The 19,162-nt window shown below is 49.1% G+C and overlaps 1 pseudogene; it reads right to left on the bottom strand.

Annotated features, from left to right (window-relative positions):
- Positions 1 to 6,420: 6,420 nt before the first annotated feature.
- On the bottom strand, positions 6,421 to 9,791 carry LOC129398093 (keratin, type I cytoskeletal 18-like; annotated as a pseudogene).
- Between the last annotated feature and the right edge of the window lie 9,371 nt (positions 9,792 to 19,162).

The following is a 19,162-nucleotide window of genomic DNA, read 5'->3' as shown; positions in this document are numbered from 1 at the left end:
GACCAAAAAACACTTCTTACTAATTTTTATTTGGGGCCGGGTGCGGTGGCTCAAGCCTGTAATCCCAGCACTTTGGTAGGCTGAGGCGGGTGGATCACCTGAGGTCAGGAGTTCGAGATGAGCCTGGCCAGCATGGTGAAACCCCATCTCTACTAAAAATACAAAAAATTATCCAGGCATTGTGGCGCGTGCCTGTAGTCCCAGCTACTCGGGAGGCTGAGGCAGGAGAATTGCTTGAATCCAGCAGGCGGAGGTTGTAGCGAGCCGAGGTCACGCCACTGCACACTCCAGTCTGGGTGCCAGAGTGAGACTCCATCTCAAAAAAAAAAAATTACTTGGAAATGTTTCTTTTCACATGAGGCAATAGATACACAAATAGTTAGGGAAAGCCTTAAACATAAGGATAAGTTTGGCAGAAATTCATTCATTTTTGTAAAATGAAAAAAAGTCATTTTACAATAAATTCCAGAAATTACAGTACTGTCAATATCTGTGTTTCTTTGAGATTGATTGTAAAAGCTTTCGAGTATCTTCCCAGTGGAAAAACTTTAAACAAATACAAACTCCCAAGTGACCAAAATTATGCTACCAATGTTTGTTTCAAACCCAATGTTTAAACGCAGAACAATATAGTACAACAGGGATTCTAGACACAACTTTTCTCTGCAGTGAGTGTAAATAATTCTGAATCCATATGGACAGGGGCAGCTGGGTCCTCCTGTGCTGGGGATTGGCTAAAATAACAGGGAATTCTCTCAATTAACTTCTAGGCAAAATCAATGCTTATTAAAGAATAAGTAATAAAATTGTGTTAATTTGAGACTTACGTATAGGTTATTAAAAGTCAAAAGTAAGGAAAGCAATTGAGGTTTTAAACCACCAAAATAATTTGCAGGGGAGAACGTTGTTTAGAGTCGCTCGTGTGTAGTGATCCTAAAGAGCAGACTGGCTTTTAGCTGGTTCTTATTGTTTGAAAATGTGTTACCGACACCCCCTCTTATTGCTGGCATCAGTGCAGATGCGCAGCCACTTACCCCTGGTGCGTTCTCTGAGGTTCTGACTCCTGACATTCTCCTTCGAGGCACTTGCCTCAATTATGAGTTCAGACTGTGATTGTGTCATAACTTCTTTTTTTTTTTTTCATTTTTTCCCCTCTGTTCTTTATTTTTAGGGAGGATGTCATTATTTCTTTGAGATCTGTTCCCTACTAGGCTGTCTGCTCAACTCCAAGTGGGTGGTCACTGTTGTGTATGGCTATGCCCAGCTCCCAGCAGAGTACCTGGCACTCGAAAGGGCCTCAATACCTATTTGTTGAACGAATGTAGGTGAAGAACCTGGCACAGAGTATGCATTCCATAAAGGCAGTGACAGTGACCGTCACCTGCAGCACATTCAAGGTCAACACCCCTTCTTGGTTCCCTTCAGGCAAACCTATGTCTCCCTCTCCTGGATCGCTTTATCTCTGGAAAAGAACCTTATCTTGGCCAACAGTCCTTCCTGGAGGGCGGCAGTCACATCTCATTCATCTCTGGGGTTCCCTGAACCCCAGCAGAGGGCCTGGCACAAAATAGGAGTTAATCGATACTCCTGGAGGCCGGGCGCGGTGGCTCACGCCTGTAATCCCAGCACTTTGGGAGGCCGAGGCGGGCGGATCACGAGGTCAGGAGATCGAGACCATCCTGGCTAACACGGTGAAACCCCGTCTCTACTAAAAATACAAAAAAATTAGCCAGGTGTGGTGGCGGGCGCCTGTAGTCCCAGCTATTCGGGAGGCTGAGGGAGGAGAATGGCTTGAACCCGGGAGGCAGAGCTTGCGGTGAGCGGAGATCCCGCCACTGCACTCTAGCCTGGGCGACAGAGCGAAACTGTCTCGAAAAAGAAAAAAACAATTAATACTCCTGGAATAATCATAGTTATTGAGCGTCCACACACAACAGGTATTTTATGTCATGCATATGGTTTCGCTTCTCCAGGGTGAGCATGAGGAAAGTTAAATGATGTGTCCAAGATCACACAGCCAGTAGTGGCAGAACCCGCTTTAGTCCAGATCTCCAGATCTCTGAGGCTCCAAAGCCCCTGTTCTTTCTATGATTCCTCTTCCTAGGACAGGGCGTGTCGGGGAGGTGGGGGGGGGCGGGGGGGGGGGCTGAGGGGGGTGGGGGGGCTGAGAGGGGTAGGGGGGTGGGGTTGATGGGGAGGACTCCAGTACTGGGGCGGGCCTATCCTGGGGATCCAGCTTGCTCAGGCAGCAGGAACCTGGGCTTCCGGTCAGGCACGTGCCAGGTACCTGGGCTGATTCCTGGTCAGCACCTCTGCCTTTCCATGGGATGGAGGAGCCCAGGTGTGGACCGGGAGCTCCAATGCCAGCCCCACCACTGGTGAGCTGTGCAGCCTGGGCAGGGCAGAAAATCCCTCCAGGTTTTGGTTTCTCCACACATACAACGGCAGGCCACAGGTGCACCCCAATCAAGATGACCAGTACTGTACTGCCCAAGGCATCGGCCCCAGGCGGAGCTCTGCCAGTGCCAGTGTCTTTGGGTCCATGTTCCGTTCTCCCCGCTCCCTTTCACAATGCAGGAGGCGCAAAGTGCACTCCGACGGGCCGCGCACGGAGGGCGTGCGGCACACTTGATGGGCCGCAGCGGTCCCCAGGCTCCTTCCACAAGGACGCCTCTGTGGCCGCACCGGGATGCCAGGCAGCCGGCTCCCCTGTAAACTGGGGTTCCCGTGCGGACAGGAGTTGAGAGGGATTCGATTTGCAGCAGTCAGCAGCGTGGAGGCACGGGCGCCGTGTGTGCCGACTTGGGAAGCGGAAGAGTAGTGCGGCTGGTGGCCCGCGTGGGCCTGACCCTGGGAGTCTCGCGTGGCTGCCTGGCGCCCCCTCGCGGTCGTGGCCCGCTTCGCCGCGCCTATTCAGCAGAGCTGCTGGAGGGCGCGGGTGGACTGGGCTTGGGACAATTTGGGCTCTCGGGCTGCGATACTGCGACAAACTCCCAACCCCGTTTCCTGTCTTCCGAGGGAGGGAAAACCAAGGCTTTGAGGGTCCTCTGAGGCCTGCGGCGAGCCGGGAAGGCTGGGAAGGAAACACCCAGTGAGGCAGGTTGGGACGAAGGACCCTCCTGGAGCTCAGGAGGCCGCCCAGCGTCCACACCATGGCTCAGATTCCACCGTCCAGTCCCGCAGCCTTTCAGTTGTAAATCTGCGGCCCAGGCTGGATACCCAGGCGTGGAGATGGGCTTGAAGCATGGTCCACTGTCTCCTGACCACTGCAGACAGATGGCGGAAGCTGGGGCTTGGCCCTAACTCCTGTCCTGGACCAGGGACCCGGAGTGTGACTGTGGAACTGAGACGAGCTCCCGGGCCAGCCCTCCTCAGCAGTGGGGCTCCCATGGCTTTGGTGGCTCAGTGCCAGCAGCCAGCGTCTATCTTTTGCCTTGAGACACCTCCAAGCTGGCAACATGATTAAGGCAGCCAAGGGTGGCTGGGCAGCAGTGTGGGGGACTCTGGGTCCCCCAGATTCCCCAGGATGCCCCAGCACCCTCACAGCAGTGCCAGGGGCTGCTCTGGTCCCTGTTGGAGAGAAGGGGCAGTCCAGGAGCGACCCTCAGGAGAAGCTGTGGGCATCTGTTGGTCTGCAGTTTGAAGTCACAGCCCTCATCTGTCTCATGGGTCCCCACGGTAGAGGGTGAGACCTAGGGCCACCTCCCTGGCTTGACCAGCTGCAGCTTCCACCTCAAACTTTCCATCTCCGTAGCCCTTGCCTGTCTTGCTCTGCACACCCACGTCCCTTACGCTGGTGGGTCATGCTCTCTTCTCCACTCTTTTCTTCTTCAGCCAACATATAAACCTAGATACTTTAATCAGGAAGGTTTTGCACATAAATGAATGAAAAAGCGGTCAATATAAAAACTGGGTAGAAGCACAGGTCTGTCTACGAATGAGACGGGCACTGCTAGTGCTGTTGGATGAAGCCTCCGCTGGACAGAGCCTCTGGTCCCAGTCAGCCTTCAGCTACCCTGAGAGGGGACAAAAGCCCCTTCTGGAAAAGTCAGTGGGTGAGGTCGATAATGAGTCTTGAAAACTGGGGGCTCCCTACAGGTCTAGAGCGAGGTGTGTGTCTGGGGGTCCAGCGGGCATCTGTGTAGGAGCAGGCCCCTCTGGATTTCTGCTTCTCAGTTTCCTCTGGCTGGAGGGTAGGTGACCTCTAGGGATCTGGGGTGGTGCCAGCCAGCCCTGTTGTCAGGTAGGGGCACTGAGTCCTGGGGACACAGGGCAGGCGGTGGAGGAGGTCAGAGACCCTGGGATTCCAGGCAGGGATGGAAAACAGTGCCCTCTTGTTGTCGCTCCCCTGCCCTACCGGCACCAGGCAGCATCACTGGGGTATCCCAGCACTCTTTCTGTTTGTTTTACTTTTAATTACTCATTTAAAAATATTTGACGCATAAAGAAAAATACAAAAAATGATATAAAAACACACATACACCCTCCAACAAGATGATTTTGTTTTTAATATTTTGACTATTTGCTTCAGATCCTTTTTTTTTTTTTTTTGAGACAGAATCTCACTGTGTCGCCCAGTTTTGAGTACAGTAGTGCAATCACAGTTCACTGTAACCTTGACCTCCCAGGCTCAAGTGCAATCCTCCCACCTCACCCTCCTGAGTAGCTGAGACTACAGGTGCATGCCACCACACCCTGCTAACTTCTGTATTTTTTGTAGAGGCAAGGTCTCCTTCTCTTACCCAGGCTGGTCTCGAACTCCTGGGCTCAAGCAATCTGGCTTCCTCAGCCTCCTAAAGTGTTGGGATTACAGGAGTGAGCCACAATGCCCGGGCATCTTTTTTCTTTTTTTTCGAGACTGGGTCTCACTCTGTTGCCCAGGCTGGAGTGCAATGGTGTGATTACAGTTCACTGCAGCCTCGACCTCACCCCAGCTCAGGTGATCCTCCCACCTCAGCCTCCAGAGTAGCTGGGAACATGGTTGTGCCACCATGCCTAACTAATTTTTCTTTTTTCTTTGAGGCTGAGTTTTGTTCTTGTTGCCCAGGTGTGATCTCGGCTCACTGCAACCTCCACCTCCCGGGTTTAAGCGATTCTCCTGCCTCAGCCTCCCAAGTAGCTGGATTACAGGCATGTACCACTATGCCTGGATAATTTTCTATTTTTTAGTAGAGACAGGGTTTCTCCATGTTAGTCAGGCTGCTCTCGAACTCCTGACCTCAGGTGATCCTCCCGCCTCAGCCTCCCAAAGTGCTGGGAATTACAGGTGTGCGGCAGGCCTAATTTTTGTATTTTTTGTAGAGACAGGATTTCTCCATGTTGCTCAGACTGGTCTCGAACTCCTGGGTTCAATCTTCCCATCTAGGCCTCCCAAAGTATTGGGATTACAGGTATGAGCCACCACACCCGACCTCTTTTTTTTTAAATATAAAAAGTCACAGAAATAACTAAAGCCCACCCTTGTGGCCTCTCCCCTCTCCCTTCCCTGAAGTTTTTTTTTTTTTTTTTTTCTGAGATGGAGTCTTGCTCTGTCTCCCAGGCTGGAGTGCAGTTACACGATCTCGGCTCACTGCAACCCCTGCCTCCCGGGATCAAGCGATTCTCCCGCCACAGCCTCCCGAGTAGCTGGGATTACAGGCACGGGCCACCATGACCGGCTAATTTTTGTATTTTTAGTAGAGACAGGTTTTCACCATGTTGGCCAGGCTGGTCTCAATCTCCTGACCTCGTGATCCACCCCCCTTGGCCTCCCAAAGTGTTGGGATTACAGGCGTGAGCCACTGTGCCCAGTCTGTATTTTTTATTCTCAAACATGTTTTAAAACTTTTACCCAATAGGTATATATCTGTATTTTATTATTATTATTTTTTTTTGAGATGCAGTGTTGCTCTGTCACCCAGGCTGGAGTGCAGTGGCGCGATCTCGGCTCACTGCAACCTCTGCCTCCTGGGTTCAAGCAATTCTTCTGCCACAGCCTCCCGAGTAGCTGGGATTACAAGTGCACGCCACCACACCCAGCTAATTTTTGTATTTTTAGTAGAGACAGGGTTTGACCATGTTGGCCAGGCTGATCTCAAACTCCTGACCTTGTGATATGCCCCCCTCGGCCTCCCAAAGGGCTGGGATTACAGGCGTGAGCCACTATGCCTGGCCCAGGTATATATCTTTAAACAATATATGGTATTGCTTTATGTTCTAAAATTTTACATGAATGGTATCATAATGTTATATATCATTTTGCAAATTACTTTATCTCAACATTATGCTTTTGAGATCTATCAGTGCTTATCTTTGTAAATTTAATCCATTCATTGTAATCTCTGTGTGTCTTTTATTTTAACTACTCTCCTGCTGAGAATAGATTGCTTGTAAAATGTCATAATTATGATCAATGCCTCAGAGAACCTTCTTGAGCACATCTCCTTGGAAAATAAACAAAAGTTTCTCTACAGTATCAACTGGAAATGGAAGTTCTGGGTCATGATGCTCATGCATCTTCACCTTGACAAAGATTTGTCAAATTGCTCTTCAAAGTGGTTGTACCAATTTACACTCCCATGGACAAACTATATAACTCCCATTTCTTCAATTACTCTTATTGGGTGTATTAATTTTTGCCAGTCTGTTGGGTGTGAAATGGTATTTCAATCTTGTTTTAATTTGCATTTCCCTAATTACTAGTGAGACTAAACAGCTTTTCATGTATATTGGGCATGAGTGGCCTCCTCTTCTTTGAAAAGCCTGTTCAGATCCTTTGCCTATTTTTAGTTTAGGTTGTTTATCTTTATCTTTTTTTTCTTTCTTTCTTTTTATTATTATTATTATACTTTTAAGTTTTAGGGTCTTTTTTTTTTTTTTTTTTTTTTGAGATGGAGTTTTGCTCTTGTTGCCCAGGCTGGAGTGCAATGGCACGATCTTGGCTCGCCGCAACCTCCACCTCCCGGGTTCAAGTGATGCTCCTGCCTCAGCCTCCTAAGTAGCTGGGATTACATGCATGCACCACCATGCCCGGCTAATTTTGTATTTTTAGTGGAGACGGTTTCTCCATGTTGGTCAGGCTGGTCTCGAACTCCCTACCTCAGGTGATCTACCCACCTTGGCCTCCCAAAGTGCTGGGATTACAGGTGTGAGGCACGGTGCTCGGCCAATTTTTGTATTTTTAATAGAGATAGAATTTCGCCTTGTTGGCCAGGCTGGTCGTGAACTCCTGGCCTCAGGTGATGTGCCTGCCTTGGCCTCCCAAAGTGATAGGATTACAGGTATGAGCTACCGCACCCCTCCCCAACTTTATTTGTTTACTTTATTTTTTATTTTATTTATTTATTTATTTTGAGACAGAATCTCGCTCTGTCGCCCAGGCTAGAGTGCAATGGCGTGATCTCGGCTCACTGCCACCTCCACCTCCCGGTTCAAGCGATTCTCCTGCCTCAGCTTCCTGAGTAGCTGGGACTACAGGTGCCTGCCACCGTGCCTGGCTAATTTTTTGTATTTTTAGTAGAGACTGGGTTCCACCGTGTTAGCCAGGATGGTCCTGATCTCCTGACCTCGTGATCCGCCCGCCTCAGCCTCCCAAAGTGCTGGGATTACAGGCGTGAGCCACCGTAACCGGACTTTTTTTGTTTTTCCTGAGACAGAGTCTCGTTCTGTCACCCAGGCTGGAGTGCAGTGGCATGATCTTGGCTCACTGCAACGGCCACCTCTTGGGTTCAAGTGATTCTCCTGCCTCAGCCTCCCAAGTAGCTGGGACTACAGGCGCCTGCCACCACGCCTGGCTAATTTTTGTATTTTTGGTAGAGATGGGGTTTGGTCAAGCTGGTCTCGAAAATCGCCCGCCTCGGCCTCCCAAAGTGCTGGGATTACAAGCGTGAGCCACTGCGCCTGGCCTTTATTTTTTATTTTTTAGAGATAGAATCTTGTTCTGTCACCCAGGCTGGAGTGCACCAGCACAATCATGGCTCACTGCAGCTTTAAACGCCTGGGCTCAAGGGATCCTCTTGCCCAGCCTCCCAAGTAGCTGGGACTACAGGTGTGAGCCATTGCACCTGGCCTATGTCTAAGTATTTTTAAATTACTTTTAACTGTTTGATAAGAATATGTTTTTTTAAAAAAACTTCTTGTTTATTTACTTATTTATTATTTCTTTTTTTTTTTCCACAATGACCTTGGAACTTTTTATTGGCCTTCTGCTCCCCAAAGGGTACCCTGCTTCTGCTGGCTCAATGCCTCCGAACTTTGGTGTTGTTGGTCTCATACACCACTTTGCCATCCACTATCCTGGCGGCGGGGGGAGGGTGGTCTGTTGGATGGTGGTCGTTTGCATGGAGTTGCTGCTGTCCAGGGCATCCCAAGATTGAAGTCCTTGCCGTCTTCCAGCAGGTGGTGGTAGGTGGCGATCTCGGCCTCCAGCTTGACCTGGATATTCAGCAGGGCCTTGTACTCCTGGGCCTGGCGCTGCTCCTCTGCCCGGGTCTGTGCCAGCTCCAACTCCAGGTGCAGCAGGACCCCACTGGGCTACTCCATCTGCAGGGCGTAGTGGGCCTTCGCCTCCCTCAGGCTGTTCTCCAAGCTGGCCTTCAGATTTCTCATTGAGTCCAGGTTGATCTCCAACGACTGGACTGTACATCTCAGCTTCATGAGCGTCAGCTCAGCAGCTCTGATCTTGGCGGACTGCATGGTGACCACTGTGGTGCTCTCCTCAGTCTGGTGGGAGCAGTACTGGTTCAGCTTCTCTCGTTCTTCTGAGCCAGCTTGTCATATTGGGCCTGGATGTCTGCCATGATCTTGGCGAGATCCTGTGATTTGGGGGCATCTACCTCCACGGTTAACCCAGAGCTGGCAATTAGGGCTTGTTGGCCTTTAACTTCCTCCTTGTGATTCTTCTTCATGAAGAGCAGTTCCTCCTCAAAAACCTTGATCTCTGTCTCCAGCTGCAGCCGAGTGACATTGGTGTCATCATTGACCTAGCAGAGCCTACAGATGTCGCTCTCCAGACTGGAACATGGCCAGCTCTGTCTCATCAGCGGCAAGATGGGGATTGTCAATCTGCAGAATGATGCGGGCATTGTTCACAGAATTTGCGAAGATCTGAGCCCTCAGGTCCTCCATGGTCTTGAAGTAATGCCCCCAATCTCTGACCTGGGGTCCCTTCTTCTCCAGATACTCCTGGATTTTGCTCTCCAGCCTCCAATTCTCAGTCTCCAGGCTCCTCACTCTATCCAGGTAGGAGGCCAGGCAGCCGTTCAAGCCTTGATTGGTCTCCTTCTGGTTCTAGATGTCCCCCATTTCAGCCAGACCCCTGGCCATCCATGTGGCCAGGCCTCCAGACCCCAAGGCACCTTGGAAGCTGGTGGAGTGGGACACAGAGATCTGAGAGCCTGGGCCCTCTGAGAGCCTGGGCCCTCAGCATCTGCATAGACGCTGGCTGTGCTGCTGACCAGCTGGGCGGCTGCATTGAGTCCAGGGACTGGTAGTTGGTGGAGAAGGTGGTAGAGCGAGTGGTGAAGCTCATGCTGTCCAGGGAGGAAAGCGAGAGGACAGGACTCAGGTTTTGCCGAGGGCCTGTTTAATTTCTTTAGAGATGGAGACTAGCTATGTTGCCCAGCCTGATCTTGAACTCCTGGGCTCAAATGATTCTCCCACTTTAGCCTCCCAAAGTGCTGGGATTATAGGTGCACACTACCATGCTTAAAAAGCTTTTTGTTATGGAAAAAAGGAAATATATAAAAGATAAGAGATTATATAATGAACTGCAGTGGGTACCTGTTAGCCAGGTTCAGCAGCATTATTAACATGGCCAGTCTTTTTAAAATCTGTATTCCCATATACTACTCCAATTCCCAGACTGGATTTATTTTGAAACATTTGAATGTATACATTATTTGAATGTATAATTAAACAATATATTATCCCCTTTCCTAAATACTGCAAGAAAGACCTCAGAACACTTCAGTGCTGGCCATCCTCCTTTGCCTGGCTTGTTGTGTATTTTAGGTCTGTCCTCTTTTTTGCACCCTCAAATTCTACCTTACTATTGTTACTTTATGACGATGGGGCTTGTTTGAATTTCCTCACGCTTACCACGGGATTGTTCACTGTTTCTTCATGCAGCTCAGGCTTCCCTTCTGGGATGGCTTTGCCTCCTCCTGCCGTACATCCTTCACCTGTAGATCTGATAGTGGCAAGCACTCACGGTTTCATTTTGTTTGGAACTTTTAAAATTTTTACTTATTTATTTATTTTGAGATGGAGTCTCGCTCTGTTGCCCAGGCTGGAGTACAGTGGTGCAATCTCAGCTCACTGCAACCTCCGCTTCCCGGGTTCAAGCAATTCTCCTGCCTCAGCCTCCCGAGTAGCTGGGACTACAGGAGCGTACCACCACGCCCAGCTAATTTTTTGTATTTTTAGTAGAGATGGGGTTTCACTGTGTTAGCCAGGATGGTCTTGATCTCCTGACCTTGTGATCCACCTGCCTCGGCCTTCCAAAGTGTTGGGATTACAGGCGTGAGCCACCGTGCCCGGAACTTTTAAATAATTATAAAATATAACACACATAGAAAAATGCATAAGATAGGCCAGGCACAGTGGCTCACGCCTGTAATCCCAGCACTTTGGGAGGCCAAGGCAGGCGGATCACGAAGTCAGGAGATCGAGACCATCCTGACTAACACGGTGAAACCCCGTCTCTACTAAGAATACAATAAATTAGCTGGACGTGGTGGCGGGCGACTGTAGTCCCAGCTACTCTGGAGGCTGAGGCAGGGGAATGGCATGAACCCGGGAGGCAGAGCTTGCAGTGAGCCGAGATGGTGCCACTGCACTCCAGCCTGGGCAACAGAGTGAGACTCTGTCTCAAAAAAAAAAAAAAGAAAAAAGAAAAGAAAAAAGAAAAAAAAACGCAAAGACAAAAATGGACAGAATAATTATAAAATGAACACTAGAAGCACCACTGGTGTCCCGCCCCCCTACTTTTTTTTTTTTTTTTTTTGAGACGAGGTCTGGCTTTGTCAACCCAGGCTGGAGTGCAGTGGCCTGATCACGGTTCACTGCAGCCTTGACTTCCCAGACTCAAGTGATCCTCCCACCCCAGCCTCCTGAGTAGCTGGGACTATGGGCATGCGCCACCACGCCTGGCTAATTTTTGAATTTTTGTAGAGATGGAGTCTTCCTATGTTGCCCATGCTGGTCTCAAACTCCTGGGCTAAGCAATCCTCCTGTCTCGGCTTCCCAAAGTGTTCAGATTACAGGCATGAGCCACTGCACCTGGCCCTGTGTCCCTTTAGGATCATGTCTCAGTCTCTATCCTTTTTTGTTAATCATGTCCTTGCATTTCTTTATAGTTCCATCTACTTATTTTTATTTATTTATTTATTTTGAGATGGAGTCTTGCACTGTTGCCCAGGCTGGAGTGCAGTGGCGCAATCTCAGCTCACTGCAAGCTCCACCTCCCGGGTTCACGCCATTCTCCTGCCTCAGCCTCCCGAGTAGCTGGGGCTACAAGCGCCCGCCACCACGCCCGGCTAATTTATTGTGTTTTTAGCAGAGACAGGGTTTCACCGTGTTAGCCAGGATGGTCTCGATCTCCTGACCTTGTGATCTGCCCGCCTCGGCCTCCCAAAGTGTTGGGATTACAGGCGTGAGCCACCGCGCCCGGTCTGTTTATTTATTTTTGAGATGGCATCTTTCTCTGTCGCCCAGGCTGGAGTGCAGTGGTGCAACCTGGGCTCACTGCAACCTCCGCCTCCCAGGTTCAAGCGATTCTCCTGCCTCAGCCTCCTGAGTAGCTGGGATTATGCACCCCACCACACCTCGCCAATTTTTGTATTTATTTATGTATTTATTTATTTATTTATTTATTTTTTGAGATGGAGTCTTGCTCTGTCACCCAGGCTGGAGTGCAGTGGCGCAATTTCAGCTCACTGAAAGCTCCGCCTCCTGGGTTCACGTCCAGCTAATTTTTTTGTATTTTTAGTAGAGACGGGGTTTCACCATGTTAGCCAGGATGGTCTTGATCTCCTGACCTCGTGATCAGCCTTCCTTGGCCTCCCAAAGTGCTGGGATTACAGGTGTGAGCCACCACACCCGGCCTCAATTTTTGTGTTTTTAGTAGAGACAAGGTTTTGCCATGTTGGCAAGGCTGGCCTTGAACTCCTGACCTCAGGTGATCCACCCGCCTCAGCCTCGCAAAGTGTTGGAATTACAGCCGTGCGCCACTGCGTCCGGTCATAGTTCCATCTACTTATGCATCTGATGATATACTAGAGATTAGTTTTGGCTCTTTTGAACCTTCTACAGGTGGAATCTTTCTGCATGTAGCTTTTTGCCTCTGGCTGTTTCTCTCAGCATTGCTAGTAAGGCTCATTGAGATTGTTTCATGTAGTTGAAATTCACTTATTTTTATTACCATATTGTATCTTATCATATTACTATGCCATAATTTATCTAGGCCTCTGCTGATGGGCCTATGGATTGTTTACAGTGGGGCTGTCATGAACAAGGCTGCTGTGAGCACTTTCAGCATGTCCCTTGTGCATGTGTATGTGTGTGGGCGGGTGCATTTCTCCAGTCCAGTGTATAGACTCAGGACTGGACTTGCTGGGTTATAGGTTAGGCATATTTTCAGTTTCATCAGATAATGCCCAGATTTACACCTATGCACCCATTTACACTCCTACCACATCCTTGACAACACGTGGTCTTGTCAGATTATAAATTTCTCTCTGTTTTTATTTATATGAAAACAATTTTATTTCATCCTAGTCCTTGAAAGGTAGTTTTGCCAGGCACAGAATCTAGCCTTACTTAAAAAAAAAAAAATTAATTAAATTTTTTTTCTTTTTGAGACAGAGTATCACTGTGTTGCCCAGGCTGCCAGGCCCGAGTGTAGTGGCACTATCTTGGCTCACTGCAACCTCTGCCTCCCAGGTTCAAGCGATTCTCCCACATCGGCCTCCCAAGTAGCTGGGACTACAGGTGTGCACCACCATGCCCAGCTGATTTTTGTATTTTTAGTAGAGGCAGGGTTTTGCCATGTTGGTCAGGCTGGTCTTGAACTCCTGGCCTCTGATCCACCCACCTCGGCCTCCCAAAGTGCTAGGATTATAGGCATGAGCCAACATACTCGGCCTGTTTTTATTTTTTAGGTAAAGGGACAACAGCAATGGGGTCTTGCAGTGATGATGGGGAGGGTGTATTTACTACAAGGTATCGAGGCGTGGGCTTTTCTTTATTTAGCTGCTTGGCATATGTGCTCTTTTTGTGGATTTATGTTGCTTATCACTTCTCCAGGTTTCATAGTCATTATCTCTTTTTTTTTTGAGACGGAGTCTTGCTCTGTCACCCAGGTTGGAGTGCAGTGGCATGATCTCAGCTCACTGAAACCTCTGCCTCCTGGGTTCAAGCGATTCTCCTGCCTCAGCCCCCTGAGTAGCTGGGATTACAGGCACCCACCACCACACACGGTTAATTTATTTTATTTTATATATATACATATATATATATATATATATATATTTTGAGACGGAGTCTCACTGTGTCACCCAGGCTGGAGTGTAGTGGCGCGATCTCGGCTCACTGCAACCCCCGCCTCCTGGGTTCAAGCGATTCTCCTGCCTCAGCCTCCTGAGTAGCTGGGATTACAGGCACCTGGCACCATGCCCGGCTAATTTTTTGTATTTTTAGTGGAAATGGGGTTTCACCATGTTGGCCAGGCTGGTTTCGAACTCCTCACCTCAAGTGATCCGCCCGCCTCGGCCTCCCAAAGTGCTGGGATTACAGGTGTCAGCCACTGCGCCCGGCCTAATTTTTTTCTATTTTTAATAGAGACAGGGTTTCACTATGTTGGCCAGGCTGGTCTCAAACTCCTGACTTCAGGTGATCCACCCACCTTGGCCTCCCAAAGTGCTGGGATTACAGGCGTGAGCCACTGCACCCAGCCATCATTATCTCTTTAAATATCTCATCTCCTTCTTTTTCTCTATTCTTTCTTTTTCGGATGCTGATCAAATATATATTAAATCTTCTTCTATCCTCTACGGCTCTTAAAATCTTTTTCAAACTCATTTTCTTGCCTCATTGTGCTGTTTTCTAGGCAAATTCTTTGGAAGTATTTTCAGCTCACTAATTGTGTCTTCAGCTATAACTAATATACTTTTAATAAGATTTTACATTTCAACCTTTATATTTTTTATTTCTCAAAGTTCCATGTAAAAATCTATCTATTCATTCCTAATGGTCTTTTGTTGAGTGTATTTTTTTTAAATGCATCTTTTATTTCTTTAAGTATGTCATAAATATCTACTTGACATTTTGTATCTGAAAATCCTCAAATCTTTAGTCCTTAGGGATCTGCAGTTCATTGTTTCTGCCAACTCACGGACAGAGTACCTCACCTCCTTGTGTGCTGGTGATCTTTGTGAGTTCATTGTTTGTTTAAAATTTGTAGAAGTCTCAGTTGGGGTTTGGGGAAGAGTTTTGCAGACAGCATTTGCATTTCTATTTCTGTTGGTATCAGGAAGTGATCTGAGATTACTTCATATCCCCTTGAAAGAACAAGTCCCAGACTCCCTTTCTCAATTTTGAGCTGGCTCAAGGCTCAGTTTCCCCACAACACAGCAATTTACCTAACTGCCTGCCGCTTCAGCCCTGGCCAGGCCCCATTTCCTTGTCTGGGAGGTAGTATTTTTGGAAACATACCCTATCTCTTGTCAGATCAGCTACATCTAAAAAAATTATGCTGTTCAGGGTTTAACTGTTCTCAGTCATGATGCCACAATGGCTGAGAACCTCTAATACTTTCCTTTTCTACTTCTCTGACTGGCCATGGGTCACATGACCCAAGATAGCCAACTGGAGTCCTTCCCTGGGATTTTCTGAATTAGAGTGGTAAGAGAAGCTTCTTCCTCTTTGGGGCAGCATCTTAAGGATGTGAGCTCAGCAAGGGTGGCAGTCATGCTTCCCACACATGGGGAGAAAGCCTGCCGAGAATGGAACCGCATGCTGAGAGATGAGAGAAGGTGGGAGACAGGGGAGGCTGCAGCATTTCCTGTATGATCTGTGGTTTGATCACGTGAGCCAGAATATTCGGCCCTTGCTGCTTGGGTTTTCTGTCTTTTGCGGTCTTGGTTTTTACATAGTGAGATGATGGATGGCGATTATTTTGTTTTCTGCTTTTCTGTATTTTAAAATGATCTATCTATCTATCTATCTATCTATCTATCTATCTATCTATCTATATTTTTTTGAGAGAGGGTCTCACTCTGTTGCCCAGGCTGGAGTGCAGCAGTGCAATCGTGGCTCACTATAGCCTTGACCTCCCAGACTCGAATGATCCTCATGTCTCAGCCTCGTGAGTAGCTGGGACTAAAGGTGTGTGCCACCACATCCAGCTAATTTTTAAATTTTTGTAGAGACAGGGTCTCACCATGTTGTCGAGGCTGGTCTCGAACTTCTGGCCTCAAGCAATCTTCCTGCCTTGGCCTCCTAAAGTGTTGGGATTACAGGCGTGAGTCAGTGTGCCTGGCCATCTGTATATTTTTTAAAAATAAGGAAGTATTATTAATTTAAAAAGTGTTATCTAAAAATCCTGCTTTCATTTCTTTGGTGAAGAAAATATCCTAACCCCAGTTGATTTCTGTAAAGTGAGATCACACATTGGGTTTGGCTAAAGCAGGGACCTGTGAAGTGGTTGAGGACTGAGTTGTATGTCCTCCTGTTGATGGTGAGGGAGCAGCATGCCATCTGCATGAAAGACAGCCTGGGCTTGTTTGTGCCAAGTGTCTGTGGTGTCCCTGATGGTGGAACAGTGGCTTTGGAGCTCCCTGCCCTGTGCCAGCCTCTGCCTCTGACTCCCCCTCACAAGGCTGTACTGTTTGAGGGGCTGCTCAGTCACCCTGGTGTCCCTGGCACCCAGCACCGAACTGCCAAGAAATGTTTTTGATTGACTTATGCTAGACCTCATTTTTCTTTTCTTTGAGACGGAGTCTCACTCTGTTGCTCAAGCTGGAGTGCAGTGGCACGATCTCAGCTCACTGCCATCTTTGCTTCCCAGGTTCAAGTGATTCTCCTGCCTCAGCCTCCCGAGTGGAATTACAGGCTCTCACCACCATGCCCAGCTACTTTTTGTATTTTTAGTAGAGACGGGGTTTCATCATGTTGGCCAGGCTGATCTCAGACTCCTGGTCTCAGGTGATCTGTCCACCCTGGCCTCCCAAAGTGCTGGGATTATGGGTGTGAGCCACTGCACCTGGCCTGGACTTCAAATTTTTTGTTTTTTTGAGACGGAGTCTTGCTCTTGTCGCCCAAGCTGGAGTGCAGTGGCGCGATCTTGGCTCACTGCAAGCTCCGCCTCCCGGGTTCACGCCATTGTCTTGACTCAGCCTCCCGAGTAGCTGGGACTACAGGCGCCAGCCACCATGCCTGGCTAATTTTTTGTATTTTTAGTAGAGACAGGGTTTCACTGTATTAGCCAGGATAGGATGGTCTTGATCTCCTGACCTCGTGATCCGCCCTCCTTGGCCTCCCAAAGTGCTGGGATTACAGGCGTGAGCCACGGTGCCCGGCGGACCTCAAATTTTTATTTTATTTTTGAGACGGAGTCTCGCCCTGTCGCCCAGGCTGGAGTGCAGTGGCACAATCTTGGCTCACTACAACCTCCATCACCCGGGTTCAAGTGATTCTCCTGCCTCAGCCTCCAGAGTAGCTGGGATTACAGGTGTGTGCCACCACGACTGGATAATTTTTGTATTTTTAGTAGAGACGGGGTTTCACCATGTTGGCCAGGCTGGTCTCAAACTCCTGACTTCAGTGATCTGCCTGCCTCGGCCTCCCAAAGTGCTGGGATTACAGGCATAACCCATTGCGCCCAGCTGCTGGGCTAATTTATTATTATTATTATTATTATTTTTTGAGACAGAGTCTTGCTCTGTCACTCAGGCTGGAGTGCAGTGGCACTATCTCGGCTCACTATAATCTTCACCTCCCAGGTTCAAGCAATTCTTATGCCTCAGCCACCCAAGTAGCTGGGACTACAGATATGCATCACCATACCTGGCTAATTTTTGTATTTTTAGTAGAGACAGAGTTTCACCATGTTGGCCAGGCTGGTCTCAAACTCCTGACCTCAGGTGATGTGCCCGCTTTGGCCTCCCAAAGTGCTGGGATTGCAGGCGTGAGCCACTGCACCTGGCCTTAATTTTTTAATTTTATTTTTCATAGAAACGAGGTCTTGCTGTGATGCCTAGGCTAGTCTTGAACTCCTGGGCTCAAGCAATCCTCCTGCCTTGGCCTCCCAAAGTGCTAGGATTACAGGTCTGAGCCAGTGCACCCAGCCCAGACTCAGATTTTGAGGTCTCCACACAGCTTAGTGCAATCAGAATGAGTCAAAAAAAGATACGGGATGCTTTGAGATACTTGGCTTCTCTGAGTCTCAGTTCCCTCTTCTGTAAAGTGGGTGCAACAGTAGGTAACCTTCTGCAGTGTTGTTGTAAGGATTGGACACAATGTACAGAGTGTGAGCATTGGCTCAGTAATCCAACTATGATGTCGGGGGAGAAGGAAAGATTAAATGGTAGGTGTTGACAGTCCCAAATTGTGTAAAAGCATATTGAATCAGGCTTTTCTTGTTGTCACTTAGAATCACAGTTGGGACAAAGAAGCATTAAGACTCATAGTCTAGAGAACGTGGACATTACCGTGTGGCAGACTCCTCCAGGGCCTGTTAAAAGGTGGATGAACCAGTTCTGCTTCTCCTGAACATTCTGCCAGTTACCAGCAAGGATGGCGTGTTCCTAAACTAAGTAACTGGTGAAGTTGCCTAATTTCCCTGTGCCTCAGGCACCTCACCTGTAAAATGGGGATAATAATAGTATCCACCTTTTTTTTTGAGACAGAGTCTTGCTGTGTCTCCCAATCTCTGCCTCCCAGGTTCAAGTGATTCTCCTGCCTCAGCCTCCTGAGTAGCTGGGATTACAGGTGCCCGCCACAGTGCCTGGCTAATTTTTGTATTTTTAGTAGAGACAGGGTTTCACTGTATTGGCCAGGCTGGTCTTGAACTCCTGACCTCAGGTGATCCGCCTGCCTCAGACTCCCAAAGTGCTGGGATTACAGGTGTGAGTGACCATACCCTGCGTAGTACCCACCTTTTAGGGTTGCTGTGAGGATTAAGTGAGTCTGATGGTGGTAGTGGTCCGTCTGGAGTGGCCGCTGAAAAGACTCTGGCTGCAGTGGGGGAGGCATGACCAGGGCTGCTAGCTCCACGGAGCCAGCAGGAACCAGAAACAGGCGGGAGCTGCGCCCGCTTCTGAGTTGTTAGGGTGGAAACAGCTGCAGCCGCCCAGCCACAACTGTGGACCCCAGCATCCCTGTGCTCTCAGGGCCCTGGGAAACCCCTCTACCCCTGCAGGCTCGGCAGTGCCTGCTCCCACTGCCTGGCCTCTCCCCACTTCCACTGCCTGCTCTGATATCACAGCAAAGTTGTGGCCAAGTCCAGGTGCTGTCACACCCAGAGCCTGGGTGCTGTCATGACCCAGCTGGGTGTGCGTGCACTTGGTGCAGTGCTGACACACCAGCCCCCTGCCGCCTTGGCCCCCTCCAGACTTTGGGTGCTGACAAGCATGGGAGGGTGTCCAAAGTGGGGCTGAGGGTGCCTCGGCTCAGGCCTGCAGGTGCCCCTCGACATGAACAGCCTGGGCACCATGAATGGTGGCAGGAGGCAGACAGGTTTCTGGGTGGAAAGGGGTGGATCCCTGGTGAAACCCCACCTTCAAGCCACGGACAGCCTGAAGTCTGGGGGCCAGGCTGCCAGTTCTGCTGACTGGAGTAAGAACTTATAGTGCTTTTACCAGGCCTCCCATGGCTGCCCATGGACCAATCAGCACACACTTCCTCCCCTCTGAAGCCCATTAAAAACCCCAGACTTGGTCAGACTTGGGCAGACAATGGATGACCTGCCTGCAGATAGGAGCTACCCACTCCGGGTCTCCTGAGAGCTGTACTGTCGCTCAGTAAAGCACCTCTTCACCTTGCTTACACAAACAGGGCTGAAACACGCCCCCTGCTTGCCATGTTGCGAGCAACAAGAAGGATTGAAGAGAGAAAGAGAGAAGAGCTTCAGCCCTTTGGTGAACCCAGGCTTGGGAGTTCCCCAAGCCAGGGCCGTGACATGCTT

The sequence above is a fragment of the Pan paniscus genome, chromosome 5, assembly GCF_029289425.2.
Source record: "Pan paniscus chromosome 5, NHGRI_mPanPan1-v2.0_pri, whole genome shotgun sequence".
NCBI classification, from domain to species: Eukaryota; Metazoa; Chordata; class Mammalia; order Primates; family Hominidae; genus Pan; species Pan paniscus.
The sequence above is the reverse complement of the archived record's forward strand: the minus strand, read 5'-3'. Positions and strand labels throughout refer to the sequence as shown.